The sequence below is a fragment of the Cygnus olor genome, chromosome Z (assembly GCF_009769625.2).
Source record: "Cygnus olor isolate bCygOlo1 chromosome Z, bCygOlo1.pri.v2, whole genome shotgun sequence".
NCBI lineage: Eukaryota > Metazoa > Chordata > Aves > Anseriformes > Anatidae > Cygnus > Cygnus olor.
This window is the reverse complement of record NC_049198.1, coordinates 68,292,617-68,310,731: the sequence shown is the minus strand read 5'-3', so window position 1 is coordinate 68,310,731 and position 18,115 is coordinate 68,292,617. Positions and strand designations below refer to the sequence as shown.

Here is an 18,115-nt window from a genome sequence, read left to right as displayed (position 1 = left end):
GGCTCTGCAGCAAACCTAAGTGCCTGAGTGGAAGGACCAGCTTACACAAGTGTCTCCCTGTTCATGCTCTAGTTTTACCAGAAACAGCTGGATCATTAATAATAATATTTGCAATTCTGCCTCTAAAAAGTGTGCTGGCACTTGTGTTTGGGTGAATGTATTTTATAAAGCACTGCACAGCAGGACTCAGGGCTGTCTAGTGGTAAAAGCAGAAGCGAAGCTGTGCTTCTTCTAAGTCCCTCAAAAAGCGAGGGGAGCTGCCTAGATTTGTAGTCAGGGAGGAATGCAGAATTCCCAAGGATTTTGTATGTAAAGATTTATTTTTGCAAATTCCTTTGGTATCAGGACACAAAGGAAATCAAATTGTGTTTCACCTGTGCTGTGCACTGTGGAGATCAACCATATTTTTTAGCAGCTCACTCTATTAGTTCTTCTCACTAGGGAGAAGATGCATCAGCAGAAGTCTTTCTAGACGAAGCATTTTTCTTACATTCCAAGACAAGGTCTCTTAAAGGTAGTGTCAAATCAAGATTTTGTTCAGGGCTTAGAGTGGAATGCTATCACTATTCCACACTCTTTACATTACATTTTAGGATCCTCTTGTCCCCTACATACCCCACAGAAGCACACTGCACCTGCAATCTGCTGCATTCACTGACACTGCAGAAACTAGTAAACTGCAAGCACAGAGCACTAGAAAAGGCATGGGGAGAAGAAGCCCACACCTGCAAGTAGAACAAATTGTATGATCCAAGACGTATTTTCCTTTTTATAATTTTAGTAAAGCCATTAATGTAGTCAAGTTATGTTTGATGTCTATAATCAGTACAATAAACCAAGAAGAAATTAGATTATAAAAGCTACATTAATATAAGACCTGGTTTTCTAATGGCCTCTAACAGTCCACCTGTAGTAACTGCAGCTGCAACCATCTCTCATTTGGATACTCACGAATGCACACTGATCAGTCCTGCTCCAAGGACTGTTACATTGCCATCAATGCATAAACACAGACTTTTGTACACACGTCATTTAACATGGCATCCCAAACCCTTTGTCTCAAAGAATATCAATTAACAAGTAGTAATCAGTTATTTGTTTAAGGTAAGCTCTGCTGTAAGATGTAACCACAAACTTCTTATCAAAACCAATCCCACTGCCCCTTGTGTAAAGTGTATTTCCTCAAGCATTTAGAGAGCAGCAGATGAAAACAATAACCATGCAAGTAGTCATCTGCCCAAGGTAACACTGCAGGCCAACAGCAGACCGAAGTACAAAACTACAGTTGCCTCATTCAGAGGGCTGCCATCTGTTTGTAAGGTAGACTCCAAACACATTCTTGAAGCAGAACTTTAGCGCCTCTACTTAACTCAGTTTGAATCTGCTTAAAGAAAAAACAATTTCCACTGGACAATGGAGTCCTTTCGATTAATGGATTCACACTGGAAATGAAATAAGTCTGGACTCTTAAGATGCCAGCAAAGGTAGTACAAAGTTGTCATCTTCTTATCCCTCAGGAAGTTTTGCCTCTGACCTGCTAGGATATTGCACTTTGTTTAAAGTCTCAATGTTTTTAAACAAGAATCAGCATGGGTCATAGTTATTAAACAGCATTTTCAACCTGCAAGCAGAGCAGGAAACAGTAGAAGTGAGAGAATATGCCATCTCAAGTTTTTGGGAAAAGGATGGACACAACTCATAAGGTCTTCTGGGACAGATCAAAGATGAGAGAATGAATTTGATTTACTTCATGGGTTCACCTTTGTCTCCTGCGTGTACCTCACTCCTTCATTTAATTGGTTTATAGCCACCTCTCTTTCACTGTCTTGTTCATTAGCCCTGGAAACTGTACCGCTTTTCGAAGAAATAGCCGGATTTTGTACTGAGGGGACTTAAGGCATCCTCTAAATCATTGCCTGAAAATACAGAGTTCTGAGGATCATAAAGACAAATGGTATAAAGGGGGAAACCTTGGAGATGAGAGAAAATGCAAAAGGCTGCCTACAAGATTCCAAGGCCCAGTATCTTCCCTCTGTTACCTGTGCCTCCTTCCAACACAGCACCTCTCTCCATCGACCTGTGACTAACAGAGAACACAGCAGTTACTCATTCACCTTGGGGCACACAGAGTAAAGGTCTCTATGTTTGAACTTATGTAGGGGATTCTCCAATTTGTGTGTACATTTGGACTCTAACACAGTGAACAGTTTTCTGGAACTAAAGTTTTTTTGGATCAGCTTAACAAAATGCATCTCCTCCATGTTGAATTATCATTATCCCATTTATCCCACTGAAGGAAGAAATCAGGCCTCCAATTGTTAATAAACACATCTGGGGCTGACAACCACAACAAAATTAAGGGAAAAATATTTTAGTTCAGGAAATTATCTTGTCCAAGACTCCATTATAAATATCACAAGTTGTTACTTATAAAGATGTAACTTACAAGGATATGTATTACTTGTAAAGATATTCATTACAAGAAACTAAATTCCTTAGAAACTGCTTACCATTGATCTCCTCTGTTCAATATCCAAAGGCCTTTGTGTATATCCCATCCCAAGTCTCTTTACAAAGATGCAAAACCTCAATTAATTCTTCCGCCCAAATTCTATCCAGAGTGAAGAAGCTCAGCGCTGAGCACTCAGAGCTGGGAGTTCCCCTCCCTTCTTACCCAATGCTGGGAGAGGATAGGTACATCATGTAATTATTATTTGCTTGCCAGGCAACCACTGCTGTCAACACCCTTCCTGTGGAGCACTTTAAATTAACCTGATGCATAAGCTACAGAAGGACAACAAAAGCCCTCACCAAGTTAATGAAACTCTTTGCCACTGAAATAACATCTCTACAAATACAGGTAGCCCTACACAAGGGGATAAGTTGGGTAGAAAAAGACAAACAAAAAAAACATAAAACCAGAATAGCACTTTCCCTCCACTTAGTAAAATATTCTAATTTTTTAAAAATAGGAAAGAATGGGAAGAAAATCTTACCCCTTTTAGTACCACAGGGATTTGATGCAGGTTACCCACAGTTACTTCTCTTCATAACCTCACCAAGACACAGAAGGTTGTAGGCATAAAACGTGTTGCAACCAGAGGTCCTGCAAGACCTTGCTTTCCTCTGAGACAGGGAGTGGACAGCTCTGCTTACAAGTAAAGGACTTTTAACCAGGTGCGGTGCCCAAACTGGTCAGTCCAGCCTACTGCTGTCCTGGTTGCCTGGAACCAAAATGCCGGTGAAGAAGAAAGGCATCTTTCTGACAGTAAAGGGGGGGAAGCAGTGACTAAAGGAAAGGAGAGGTAAATACAAACTGGGCTCTCTCCCCTCATCTCTCTCAAACAACATAGGCACTGAGCTGTCCCTTCTTGCCTATCATCACTTACAGAAAGGAACCATCTAAGTGGGAATTGTCTTTTAAAAATTGGTCTTCCAAACGCAATTTTGCTCCAAAGAGTTACTGAAGAAGACCTCAGGGGAAATCGAGACCCACACAAATGCTACGCAAGCAGATGACCCACCTGCAGTGCAAACTGTAGCTCTGTTGTGCTGTCCAGGGTCAGCCCAGCCTGAAATAAGATCCTACTGCATTCCTGTTAGGAAAACATTTCAACAATCTTGAAAAGTGCTGCATACAGTACTAGTTTAAACTGAAGACTGCTCTGAGCTCAAACAGGTATTAAAAAGGTCAAAATGTCAAATGCCAAAAATTAAAAAGGTCAAAATTTCACAGACTTAATCATATCCCATTTCACCTCTTCTTCCACTGTCTGGATTATGACCAGAAAGATGGGTGCCACACTAACTGCACAGTTGCAGACAAGAACTGAATGTCAAACTGAACTGAATGTTGGGACCTGCAGGAGGAACTTCAGTTGCTTCACCCACTTGATACAGGGATGTTGCATGGCAGATAAAACCTGCTGCATTCACAGCAGCACAAGGTGATTCTCAAAATAAAAAACTTTTACCCTCCTAAATATGTAGTACACAACAGGTGTGTGTTTTAAATCTGACAATAAAATACTGTTATCAGCTTGAAATCTCCACTCGTCACACTAAGATTCTACTGTAGATCTCTAAAAAGCACCAGTGGTGCTTCCTAACAAACCAGAGTTTGTTAGGAACGGAGCTTTAGGAAGATGTGCAACTCTCAGTCTCCAGGCCACATTAGTTATAGTCAACAGGAGTACTGGACTACAAGGGATCTCGTTCACTGAGCCCAGTTTTATTTTTTCCAAGAAATGATCAACCTGTCCATGAACTTGCTAACATCATTGTTAGAAATAGTTACAGGTTCTGTGCCCAGAGCTGTGTCCTGCTTGCAATGCTCACCATTCATCCCAACAGCAGTGCTGCCATGCGTCCAGACAGCTAATCCAGATCTGAATCATGGTTCACAAAAGGTGACTGCTAAGTTAGTAGCATAACGCATTTATCTTCCATAATTTACTCTTATATGTGTCATAAGGGCTTATTTTCAGGCCTTCTAGGAAGGGTCTTGTTTCTTCTTCTTAGCCAATAATCCTCATAGAGTACCAGTATTTCAAGCTGTTGCTCACACAAGTACCTTCATGAATGGCTGTAACAGCTCTCTAATGAATTGTTGTTGTAAAAGGACTTCACACTTTTTTTCAACAGGTTCTGTGCAAAGACATATTATATTATTGAGTACTATTTTTGTGGACCTGATCCTTCCTTAAGACAGCAAAAAGATTACAATGAAAGCAAGACCTCTAGAGTGATGCAGTAGCTGTTTGGTCAATGCCTGTCGTGGACGTTTGCCACAGTACCTCTGCTTGCCTAACATGCAGGCATCCAGACAGAAACCTGGCCAACTATTACTCTTTACTCTGTCACGGGTTTTAGAGCAGTCACTCCTATATCCCTCAAAACAAGTGTTACAGTGAACTGGTGTACAGTTTTGGCGCATCAACAATTCCTGTGCTCGGATGCCATCCAAAACATTGATCTGTCATGCGCTAGCCAGCTTGGTTGCCTGTCGCGTGCTGAGCAATTTCAAAATATGCATTGGTGCCAAAAGCCTAGACCACTTAGTAACTGCACTGCGTGAAAAAGCACACTCCCCAGTCACTAGTTCCAGCAGCAATCTCCCCTCGTATTCTCCAAACAACCTCCTAATAAGCAAAGACTGATAAAAGACTTAGGAAACCCACGTAGCTCTTTCACAGATGGACTTTGACAAAACCCCAAGTAGTAAAACCTGAACTACCAATAGTTCTTCACTCTGCAGTGAAAAAAAAAAACTACACAGCAAATTGACTGAATGCCACTGGACTTACTGTGGGATTTCAAACGGGAGGTCTGTACTACTTCTGATGTAGCACATGTTGTGAGAATGGATGGACCCCAAACACTCCTACATACATGGCAGACATGACAGACACTAAGAAAATACAGCATTTTCCCTTAGAGGTCCTACTATGGGAAATAAATAACCTAAAATAAATAAACCTAAACTTACCATCTCAGTGACCTGATGAACGTAGGTCCTGCTCCCATGCTAACAGCCATGCTCTTCCAGTCTTCCCTATGTGCCAGCACCAGCTCTACTCTACTTAGCCTCTTGAAGATATAAAGGCTTTTTTTTTTCCCCATTATTTTTTTCCTCAGGGAGAGGGAAGAGGATTGACTTTTCAGTCAAAATAATTTTCTGGGGTAAAACAGTCCTAAGGTCAAACAGGAGATAGAGAGAGACCTGATTACATCTCTAGGTACACGCTAACTATCAGATCAGTTTGGCTCTGTGTTGTAAAACTTCACCCTCAGCTCTACATCATCTGTGCCCTGTTAGATGCTTATTCCCAAAAGTAATTTGACTGACAAAGATCTCTAAAACATATGAAGCATGAAACATTTCCGCTGCAGCTGGGGGTAAATAAGTTGGCTGGGTGGAGCTTTCCTTATCACATTTATTGGATTTGGTGATTCAGGTCTGAGGGTTTTTCACATCTGAGACAAGATATATCAAAACGTTTGCAGTCTTCCCAGAAAGAAAGAAATGGGAAAAAGAAGTGAGGCTGTCTTCTGGAAAACTGTCTGGCCTCTTGGTTTCTCATCTGCTACAGGAACATTCTAACACATGACCGAACAACTTTAAAGACTAGTGGTGATTATTGCAAGTGAGAAAGCATTAGGAACGTTGTATCTGCCATCCTTATGGAGATGATTTTCTCATGTTATTTTACTGGCTGCCAAGACAGATGAATAATAATGTTATACTAACTGTTTATTACAACTGATTGCAAGCAGATGAGAACAGTCGAGTGTCAGAAATCCAACACGAAGAATTTGATAGAGCAGCCAGATGGAAATTCCCTTGGAAAACCAGTCTCTGTAAGGTATTCCACCTCTGTTTTCCCAGCAGGGTATACGTGGCCCCTTTACCTTCTCCATGGCATATGCTCCAGTGAAGACCAATCCCTGCAAGTGTTCCTTCACTTGTACAGCCTTCAGTAACATAAATACAGGGTGAGGTGGGTATTTCATAAGCACTTGGATGAGACTATGGATTTCCTGTTGGAATTGCTGGTCACCAGCTAATAGAAAATGACCTTAATTTGTTAGGTGGGCAGAATCTGGCAGCCCCACAGAGGCAAGGCTGCCAGAGCTGCATGCCTCCAGGTTCAACCTGCTGCAAGGAACACACACACACAGGCTTACAGGCCAGTGTTGAATGAAACAATGATAATCCAGAAATTCATGTAGCCTCTCTCTGAGGACTTACAGTGTCATCTGGATTCAAAACAGGCTTGCACTTACCTGGCCTTGACCACTTATTTCCCCCCCTTTTTTTTCCCAGCATTACACATGACACTCCCACCAGACAACCTTGACACAAAGCCTGGATAAAGCCTGATAAAATCCCAAGGCATATAGTAGCTAGGTATATCTACCTTGTAAAGATGCCATTAAAATACAGGAAAACTAAATGGCAATTTGAATGCAGGCATCATCTAGGTGAATTCAGATTGGGAACTCGGTTTGATTCACTTGCCTCCTAGACATTTGCACTGGATCTGTTGCTTCAGCTTTAACTTCTGAATTTTGTTTTCAGCTCCCACCTGATCCACAAAACTTTCACATCCTCAGCTCCTAGGACACAAAATAGGATCTACAGTCCAAACAAAGTTCTTTAGCCATTGCTGAAGGACAGCTGAGCTTGTGTGAGTACAGCCACCAGACACTCTGCTCACACTTCTTACAAACATACAAAATCTATAGTGGAATTAAACTTCTTTTTTTAAAACAACAAAAACATTTTTTCTTGTTAGAGAAACTACAGTTCTTCCAGGGACTCTATGTCCTTTGACCAAACTCTAGACGAGTGCTTGAGAAGAAAGAATGTAACGTGAAATTTCAGAAAACCTGGAGCACTGAAACAAAAACACAGATTCATAGCTCCTGCTTTGTTCATTCAAATCATTCTTCTCATTTCCACGGAGAAAGTATTTGCATGTCCGCAGTAACAGCCAACAACACGTTCAGAAATGGCCTGTGTGACGAGACTGGTCTCAGAGTGTATGGTTTGCAGTGCTTCTCTTCCTCTCTGATTTTTGAGGAAAGGAGAGTTTCAATTCAGATGACAATCTTCATGTGGGTAAACAGATGTCCTCCAAGAAAGGGAGTTCCACAAAACATTGTGTAGAGACAATGTAACCTCCCCAGAGAGCAATCATCTTCACTTGTGCCTAGATAAGAAGCGCCAAGCCAACATGTCTGTGATCTCAAGGCCAAAACATTCATCCACAATGAACACATCTCACTCCTTCACCACCTACAATCAACTCATCTGGAAGTGACTGTGAATGGTTTTTCCCTTGTTTCTTCTTCTGGGAGAAAAGAAAGTTTCTTCGGTTACTCCAATAACACCTAAAAGACTTTTAATTATTGCTCAATCTCCCATTGAAAATGTAATGTTTTTCACAACATCCAAATAGGTCATGGATCATCTAAGAAATCACAATGGAAGGAAGACAAAGGATGACTGGCGATGTGATTATTCACTCCAGTGCGTAAACAGAATTCAAAAACAAATAAATAAACAAAAAAACCCTCCGTTTAACAACGGATCAGATCCATTTCTGCCTCACAACACTAAGCTGTTTTTCTGTGTTGCTTTTGATTTAAGCCAATGTTGTTCCACTTAATGCAAGAGAGCTATGCATATATACATGCCAAATTGAAGTTTTGTGGAGGTCTGAGATTTTCTCTACAAAGCTTGAGCCAATGTGAAGGTGAAATGAATTGGCACATAATTCTGAACTGAACTACCAAAACCATGGCCAGACATTAAAACTGCGTTCCTGATGGTAAAGCGTTTGGACCAGGCCCTGGTCCCTCCTGCGTTACCGTACAGACATCCTAAATACGATTAGTCCAGCTGTACCTAGACCTGGATCCAACTTGTTTTATTCCCACATGATACCTTGAACGGACGCACTTCAACATACTTAACTAATCTCTCAATACACACTTCCAGCCATGCATCAAGGTCTGTTTTAGTCCGCTACTTACTTTTGTTCTGCTCCGTCAAGTCAATCAAGCCAGAATCCTCCGACACTTTAACTTCAACTGAAAAGGACATGCTCTACTGCCTTTTTTTAGCCCTCACTTTGTGTCAACATAAAAAAAAAGTCAAAGCAGAGTAATATTTGCTACTGATTTAGACTGTGTAGTGACTAGTAAATGCACTGTGTCCTGCAGTCTTTTGTGACAGATGCCATTTCAGAACTTACAGTTATTCCTCCAGTATAAGCTTCCATAATCTTTTATGACAATAAACTTCAGTTAGATGTTTTGATCTTCAAAACACTACATACTAACTACAGTTTAGCTTAAATCATTTTGATACGTGCACAGACTTCAAGAAAATGTAAAGATATACAACAAAGGCAATGCCTCCAATTAAGTTTAGATCCCTTGCATACTAGAAGTCGTATGTGTCAGTGCTCAACAGTACAGATACAGCAAAGAGCTAGAGAAATGTAATAATCCTTTCTTTCTTAAAAAAAAACAAAAACACTAAGAATGGAAAGATAAAGTAATTGAATGTCTCACTGATGGGTTTCCGTGGCATATTGATGCATTAAATCTGCCATACCCTTCTTCATTCTGTGTCCAGTCTTTCAATCACAAAACCATACCTCCCACAACTGCATTCATAACTTAACTTCTCTGAAGATCTCTTGCTGTTAATAATTTATGACAACACCACAATTATTAGTACAGCATCACCATCAGTAGTAGCAAAACAAGGAAAATAACCACAGGAGCACTACCACGTCAGTAGGGTCCTACTGTATACCTGATGAAGTCATCATGGAGCTTGCTAAAGAAACTGCTCATCTATAGCAATCTTTCAGTCTGTCACACTCTAACAGATCCTACCAAGCATTAATAGGATAATTTTAGCAAAATGTTTTCTAATCTCAAGAGCATCCAGGAGCTCCTTTGCTGCTCACATCTAACATTCTTGAACTTTGACATTTTCCACATCCTCTTCAAAATATCCCTGCAATTATGCAGGCTGAATTAGATGAGGGCACATCCCCTGGCTTTGTGAACTCTGTACGCTTCAGCGACCAGATCAGGTCAGTTCACATACAGATTTAGCAATCCTTAGAGATTCCCACAAGAGAGGAAAATCTGCCCGCTAAATGCCTTGTAACGTCTGCTCATCTTAATCCCCAGCCCAGTCTTCCCACTCAATCTACACTGAGTTCTCATACTACAATCACAGGAGCCAGCTAAGTGGGCTGACCGCTGCCTTCGTGGCACCTCCCTGGTGCACGTTCAGGAGCTGACACATCAAGCGAGCCCTCTCCTGCCAACCCGCAGTGCTCAGCTTACGTAGGTTGGTCTCAGAGCTGCCACCACAGCAGGACGAGGCTGCTGGGGCACTTCGGTCAGCACAGCCTCAGGCAGTCCTGCTACCAGCTGGCCCACAACCTCAATACCCACGGAACTGCACTGGCCTGACGCTGGGAGACCCATTCCAGCGTTATTCTGGCTAGCATGGTCCTGAAGACAGGGCATTTTGCTACCAGCACAGGTAAATTCAGTCTCCCTGAGAGCTTATCTTTACAAGAGGAGGCTTCAGAACAGCAGCTGCCTTCTCTGCACCATAAGGAAGTCCTCTTCTTTACCTAAAAGAACACTTGATGGTGTCAAAAATTTAGTTTACGGTGTCAAAAATTTTGACTCAATTATGGGTTTAGTCAAAATCTAGGCTCGTTCACCTGGTGATAAAGTAGAAGAAAGCTCTTCTGAGCAGCAGATGATCACAGATACTGGGGAAAAAGGCATCTGTCCTAGGAGTTGTACACACTTCTTTTTGCCAACATTGTGATAGCAACAAATGCCCTAGTGAGTCGATGTTGTTGTGTCAACAACAGGGTTCTTCTGCTAATAAAATTTAAGCCACTCCCCAAACAAAACAATTTGTCCTACAAGAAAAAGACATCTGTTTTTAAATCAATGAAATTACATCTTGCTTAGGGCACATATCTGTTAGCTAGGGTTGTGATTCTTTTTTCACACTGTTTTCCAACTTAAGCATAAAAATAAAATTTCTCAGCATAAAGCAATTCTAGTAAGAATAAGAAGATTAAACGTCATTATCAGATGCTGATCTGCCCATGTCCACTGACTAACCATATTGATTCACTTACTCTTCTTTTAATGAAATGAATTTACCGTAGAAATGAGCAAGCCTTTGCAACTGAAAGCAACAGCAAACTTTGGCCAGAATCACAGTTGACAGAAACACAATTCCTACAAAATGAGTAATACCCAACATGTCACACAGGGGAAATAAATTCAGAGTCATGAAAAAGCAGCATGTGAACACAGAAAAGACGACCAAGAAACTGCAGGCTTACAGATCTGCACAATGGCAAGTAATGCTGACCACCTCATCAGCATGACCATCTTGGTTCAGAGGAGTTTGCTGCAAGTTTGCATTGCCTTGGCCTTGTATACCAAAATCTCACACCCAGTTTGCCTTTTCCAGGGAATCAAAGCAAACTACCAGAACATGAACTTTCTGCGCGAAATGGGTGGATATTTTTCTCAGCAGTGTCTCAACGAAACAACTGATTTCAGATTTCCCATGTTGATTACGAAGGTCACAAAGAAGAATGTCACAGTGGTTATCTATGAGTTCCTCCAACAGACCTTCCAGCTATTCAGCAGAAATCTTCCCGAAGGCGCCTGGAGTACAAGCAATATTGAGAGATTCCAAAATGGAATTCATCATCAAATTGAAGAATTGGAGACGTGCGTGCTAGAAGAGCTACCAAAAGCAAGAAACAGCTTTCAGGCATGGATCCTAAAAAGCACAGGTCTCGGTGTGAAGAAGTACTTCCAAAGAATCTTCAACTTCCTAAAAGATAAGCAATACAGCCACTGTTCCTGGGAAGCCGTGCAAATGGAACTGATATCATGCCTTATAATTTTTGACAGCCTTATGAAAACTACACATTATAAAGAGGTAAAATCTTTTGTATTTGGCTTCTTTGTGAGAATCTGGTAATCTTCCCCTTTCTGGTAGGTTTTAAACTTCTGCATTTCAAACAATTTCAAATTGGTACTTGCTTACAAAAAGCATCCAGTGCTCTAAGTTAAGCAAGTAGAGTACTTCAGTGAATGCTGGTATGAATGTTGGGGCAGCTGGTATCACCACCCTCTGTTGAAGACGACCTTTTCTAAAAAGGTGTGGATAGTGCCTCTACATATTCTCTCTCTGCACTGCAAAATATTTTGTGGTCTTCCCACGGAATATGCCAGTTGTTTTACAATCTGAAACTCTTGCATTTAGACGCTGCATTGATTTTACTTCTATATTACTTCTCCTATGCAGAAAGAGGTCCAAGGTGCAGAGATGCATAAGATAGACAGACCTTCCTGGAGTCCTGTACGCTGCGCAGATCTTAATTTACAAAACAGATGAGAATATAGCATGACTCATCTGTCTGACATATTAACGACAGAATATAATAACAACAAAACTCCTTAAACTCAAAAGTCAAAAATAATGGTGCATAGAACTTCCAAGCTCAAAAAGTCTATTTCCAGCCTCGATCCTTATCTTGCAAATAGACACATCCCTATGAGATACAGAAACCATCTGCCTATACAGCATATTTAATAACTACAGCATGGCTTTTTAGGATAAGTTGGTTCACATTATTACAGAAAACATCTATCTGTTCTATCTGCTTTCAGTTCATAACCAGACAAGATTAATCTGAAAACATTTGCAATATGGACATAGATCTAAACAAATTTATTCCACTCCTCCTCTACCATCTTTGCTTCCTCTGTACAGGCAGAGCCAGGCCATGCTTTAAATCACCACCTGTCTTCATCGGTTTAACTGCTTCCCAGAAGACCTTGAAAACCTTGGGCCTCCATGCCATTCCCTACGTATGACAACACTTCTCGACATGGATTTTTCCCACTTCAGATTTCTAAGAATATCTGATTCCCAAAGTAAGTTCACCATAATGGAACACGTTCAATCAGAATGCAAGAGCTAAAAAATACATCTGCGGCTATATGGGAATGAAAAAGAGGGAAAATTCTAAAGACAAAAAGTTCAATATGCTGCTGCTATTACCTGAATCTCAACATTTTGCCTGAGAAGTGACGGGCTGGACAGCAACTGTCAATCAGTATCTTTCCCTTGTTTAAATCGAACACGTATATCGAAATCCATTCTCACTTCAAAAAAAAAAAAATAAGGAAAACTAACAGAGTAGCTACAACTGCCTAATTTTATACATGTAAATTAGACATAGAAGTAACGTGGTCAGGCCCACACCCATCACTCTCATGCACTCCTATTTGAGAGAAATGGGAAAAAGGGAATGGATTTCAGACTCCGGCATGTGTCTGCTCTCAATCACCAATGTAAAAGGTCAGTTCTTTCACCAGTTGTATAGGGAGCATAAAATCAATTAGGAACATTCGCAATGAGCTCATTAATCAGTCTCTAAAGTGGAATCTCTTTTGCTGATTCAAGTACTCTGCAACTAAATCGGGACCACAGATGCTTGAAGTTTTTTTGCTGCTATCAGGCATTCCATTCTGAATTTTTATTAATTTTTGCGTTTAATATATGGTTACTGTAAGCAACTCATATAGCCCAATTTTGGATAACCAACTAAGTAACTTGATGAATTGCAGCCCATGAACTTGAGTTTTCCCTACGCATTATGCAAGATGATGCTACTCAAATCTGCACTTGGATTTCAGCCTCAGAAAAGCCAACAGTCAGCACAGGGTACAGCAGATATGACTTGACACAACCTTACAAATCCTATTAGATTCCTTTAATTCTTTAAGGGATTAAAGGATATTTTGTGCAGGTAATGAGAGCCCATGAACAAAAGCCCATCCCAGGCCACTGTGGAAACGTTAGCCTCCTTTATCTGCCCTTCTGGAGAAGAACTTTCATTAATTTTAACCAGATATGCCTATTAACTCATGTGCTTTACCATCAGTTGTGACTGACATTTCAAGATGCAGTTTTATTTTGAAAAGGATGAACAGGGAGATTGTTAAGCCACATATTCATTAGGTGATAATTCGCAGTATCCAGGTAACCTTAACTCACTAGTGCCTGTTAATTGTAGGGAACAGACAAAGTGTTCATGCCAGCTTTCTGCAAACACCTTTGCTTTTACAAGTTAAAGTCAATTCTATCTTACAGAAGAAAAAAAGAAGCTATTATAGCTTATAGCCAACACCATTTTCACATTTCCTGTTAGTAATTCCGTGCTAACCCTCAATGAGGACACATATGCAGCATTTCATTCTTGCAGAAAGAGAAAACCACAGGCCATATAACGATTATTTCAAGTCAAATAGCTTTGAATCTTTATCTTTTCCTTTAAAGGAACATTTAGAAATGAAGTACCACACTTTGCTAGGAGAAACCCTAGAGTTCTGTTGTTACATGTAACTTTTATGATTACTGTAACTGAAGACTCCAAGAATCAAAAATATGTCTGTTCAAATTTTCTTAAGTTGTGGTTTTTGATACCACTGTGGATACACACCACTTCAATACCTACCTTTATCAAGCACTCTGTTATCATGTCAGTGGGTATTTCCACTTCAGAACGGGACGAACAAAGGCATTTAATTGTGAAAGCAAAAATGGTGTTATAACCACTGAGGGGTTGGAATTAGATGATCTTCAAGGTCCCTTCCAATCCAAACCATTCTAGTATTCTGTAAGACTCTCAGAATCAATAGAGAGATCCAAAGTCACTGAAAATTTCTTTTAAGGAAAAACCTAACTCTGTTTCCAGATGCAGGAACTGGATAGTTTCTTGAATATTCAGTAAAAGAAGAAAAATGGCGATTCTGTATTTTGCAGAGAAGCGCTATCTGAAATGTTGACTGCTAGCTTTTGTACCATGCAGTACTGGTCAGTGAATGGTTGGGTCACTTTGAAATATAGACAGCTGTCTGATGGAGAAGACAAATTGCAGTTCTCCCAAGATTTATAGGTGGAGTAAGTTTTTTAAGACCAAAGAGTGAGAAATAAAACAGGACTTCATTTCTTACAGCCCTCAGCCATGTTCCTTTGGTTTAACACATGGACTGATATTTGGTCGTGAGCTGTGTCAAACCTCCCCCAGCTCTTTTAAATGTCTGTTGAGTACTCACTCCAATCTCTGATTTACAGACTGCATTCATCTGTCTGCTTGCATTTGTTTTAAAACATCAAAGCTGCTTAATTAAGATAGACTTTTTTTTTCTTTTGTACTCCCAAATGGTAATAAATGCAAAGTTACAAAAAGAAAAATCAAAAACCAACCAACCTCAGTACAGTGGGGAAAGACTCGTTTTTAAGCCCAAAGGGACAATCTACTACCAAGTACCTGTATACGCTGCACATTACTAGCCAAGGAATTTGCCACAGCCCTTCTGCATTAAACACCTATCTCTTATAGTAGCACGAGCATATGGATCAACCTTGAAACAAAAACAGAAAATGCATTTTTTCTGACTGTAGTAGCACAGAAAGAAAATGCCCTCAGCAACAAAAGAGGCAAATATTTTAAATTAAATCTGAACACATTTCTTAGAGCAAAGAGATCTTGGAAGGTCTTTAATGGTTAGACTGAAAGGTTAGACTGAAGAGCCCCCTGCTCTTAAGAAGCATGTTCCCATGAAGATGTTCGATTAGGCTAAGTCACTCTTTATCTTTTCTGAGGAATAGTGGACTAAAGTTATGGTTTATGAGTCAGGATGACCCTATTTAATATCCTTCTCCCAACCCCAACTTTTTCAATCCCACACTCTGGTCCTGCTCTATCATTTACTGAATCTTTTCCTCAGCTCAGCAGAAAAGAGAAAGTGAAATGTGGCAGCAAGACTTCTTAACGACCACAGGGAAAGAGAGCAAAACCTCCTGCTCTGTTACTGTCTGATCCAAAATCCCTTAAATGACAGCCTCTCAGTCTCCCTCTGAAATATTTACTCTTAGACCTTCAGCCATTCCTGTCCTTTCTTTGTGAGCATTTGTCCTTTTCTTTCCTACTAATATGCTAATTACCCATCACCAAATAAGCTTACTGCAGTAGTAAGCTGCAAATTTCCCCAGAAGTAAGTTTAAATGTACATGAGCTAGCATTAAGATTCCAGTTACATCCTACTCCTCTCAGCTTCCTGTACCCATCTTACCTGCACAGGCCTAAGTCCACGGCTCAGAGGAGGCTCACAAACTCATGTCTGTCCAAGGTACCTCTGAAACATCAATAATTTCGTAAAACAGAAAAATGAAAATAATGTTGTTTTTTCTGTATTCTGAGAACTCACCTGACTCATGGTAAAGATTAAATATTTAACAAATAATTATACCACATGGTTTTCCTGTAACATTTCTAAACAATTGGTACTCCAAATTACCCTGAGATCCACGTTTCCAGGGTACTCAACCCTCTCTGCTTTTCTTAATTTCTGTTCCAGAACACAAGTACCTTCCTCTGGGATCTTGAATGATGCTGAGTAGTTTGCTGGCAGCTGATAAAGAAACATTTATTGTGACAGAAGTATCAGCAAAGGAGCTGAAGTGATTTGGTCCAGTCCCAAGTTTCACATCGCTCAGTAATGTGTTCTAAGCAGCACCGGCTACTACACCAACACTGTAGCAAACAGTATTAAATCCTAATTCCTAGCTGCTTGATGCCAAACAACACCATACTCTTCTGCATCCACCTCTTTCTACTCTTCAGCACTTTCTGAAATCCAGTATTGCTTGACTGCACCCTGCATACCTTGTGTTCCTCTTCCTTCCGTCCTGCCTGCTCTGAGATCTGCACACTGTCTCTGCTACAAAAGAACAGTCTCTTCCTCTTTCATGCCAGGAACACTCTTTTCTCTCCCCTCCTCTCCCCCCTGCCAAGAGAAGAAAATCTGTCACAAATGTTGGTCCACTCAGAAGAGTATGCAGATGAATAGGAAACTTAGGATAAGCTGCTTCACTATGGTGGGAGAGAGGGCAACAGGTTCTCCAACTACGTACTGGAGAGCACCCGGACTGTGAACTCCCCAGTTCAAGAACGTCCATAAGATTTTCTCCTTCTGTTCCTCTCTTTACAAGCAGTGACAGTACCCCTCGTTATAGATGAATTATATCTGTGCAAATTATACCTCTATCCTAGCTGAAACCAGGACAGTAAAAATGCAATTAAATAGCTTGAGGAACAAAAACAACCCTGTTGTCTGTATGAGAAATTACAGCAACATGAGCAGGGGTGGGAAGGCTCCTCAGCCACCCTTTATCCCTCCGATAATCAAAGAGGCAACCAGTTCTTGCTCTGACTTGGTTCAGGACACACCCCAGCATCATTTGGAACATTTTGTTTATGAGCACTGCCCACAGCCAGCCTCAGAACAGGCTGATCTGACCACCACGTTGGAGCAAGAAGGCTCCTACATCTTTGGATGCCATCTGGCATTACTCTTGCCAGAAGACAGGCAGATGGTTTGCAGGATCACCTGCAAGCAGGACTCCCCAGGATCCCCGCCAACCAGGACCGCTCCATGCTTGAGTTGCGGCTCTTAAGCCAACAGTGGGTACCTCTAGGGCTTGCTAGTCCTCGCACCAGCAGTTCCTCACTTCTCTGTAACAAGCCCTGGGTAAGCCTCTGGGAGACAAGCTGTCAGGTTGTCACACCGTGACGATACAAAGACGTGCACGTAGATATCAAATCCATGTTCCTCCAGTGAACGAGGAAGTTTATTGCAAACCACTTCTCAAGGAGCAGACATCCCCGCAAACCAAACACAAGACCCGGCACACTGAGCCTGTCCCTAAACCACGCAGGTCCGCGGCATGGATGCTCAAGTCACCAACTTCATCCCTAGCGTGAAGCGAAGCGCAGCCACGATGGCGTTAGCCGTGCCACAAAAAAAAAAAAAAAGACAAAAACAGGTGAGCAGGGAACTCCCAGCCTGTGGTGCCCCGTCCACATGCCTCCATGGCTCTGCTCTCACCTCGCCCTTGGCGGTGAGGGTGAGAGGGTTGGGAGGGCGACGCCAGGCTGGGATTTTCCAAACCTGCCTGGATTTCAAGCAGGGTGCCCAAACACCCCACAGAGCCTCAGCAGCAAGTCTGCGGGGCCAGCACCTCGCCGAATGAACCCCAAAGCCCTGCGGGGATGTGCACAGCACCTACCTGTGGGGTGCAGAGGCAGAGCCCCTCCAGGGGCTCCGGAGCCCAGCGTGCCCTTCTGGCCCGACACCCCGCAAAACTGAGGCGGAGGCAGAGGGGCACGCTCGGAGCCAAGCCCGGCCCGGAGGAGAGGGGGGAGCCGGGGTCCGGCGGAGGGAGTGGGGGGGCACCTCCACTTGGGCTAAGAACAGTGGAAATAGGGCGGGCGGAGGGCGGGGGGCGCCGCCGTCCCGGCCGCCCGCTGCCGCCGGGGAAGTTCGTCCCTCAGCCCGGTACCGACCCGCCGCCGCCCCCGCCTTACCTCCACCTCTCCGCCGCCCGCCCAGGTGCCTGCCCCGCCGCACGCCGAGGCGGAGGCAGGACGCAGCTCCCCCGCCCCGGCCCCACAAGCCTGGC

General features: G+C 42.1%; 1 protein-coding gene across 3 annotated transcripts in view; it reads right to left on the bottom strand.

Annotated features, from left to right (window-relative positions):
- The window catches only part of MOB3B (MOB kinase activator 3B), an 86,932-nt gene extending 71,124 nt beyond the window's left edge, over positions 1-15,808 (bottom strand). For all 3 annotated transcript variants that reach the window (XM_040541527.1, XM_040541529.1, XM_040541528.1), the window contains exon 1: positions 15,727-15,808. The gene's annotated coding sequence lies outside the window, so the exon portion shown is untranslated. The remainder of the gene's footprint in view (positions 1-15,726) is intronic.
- Between the last annotated feature and the right edge of the window lie 2,307 nt (positions 15,809-18,115).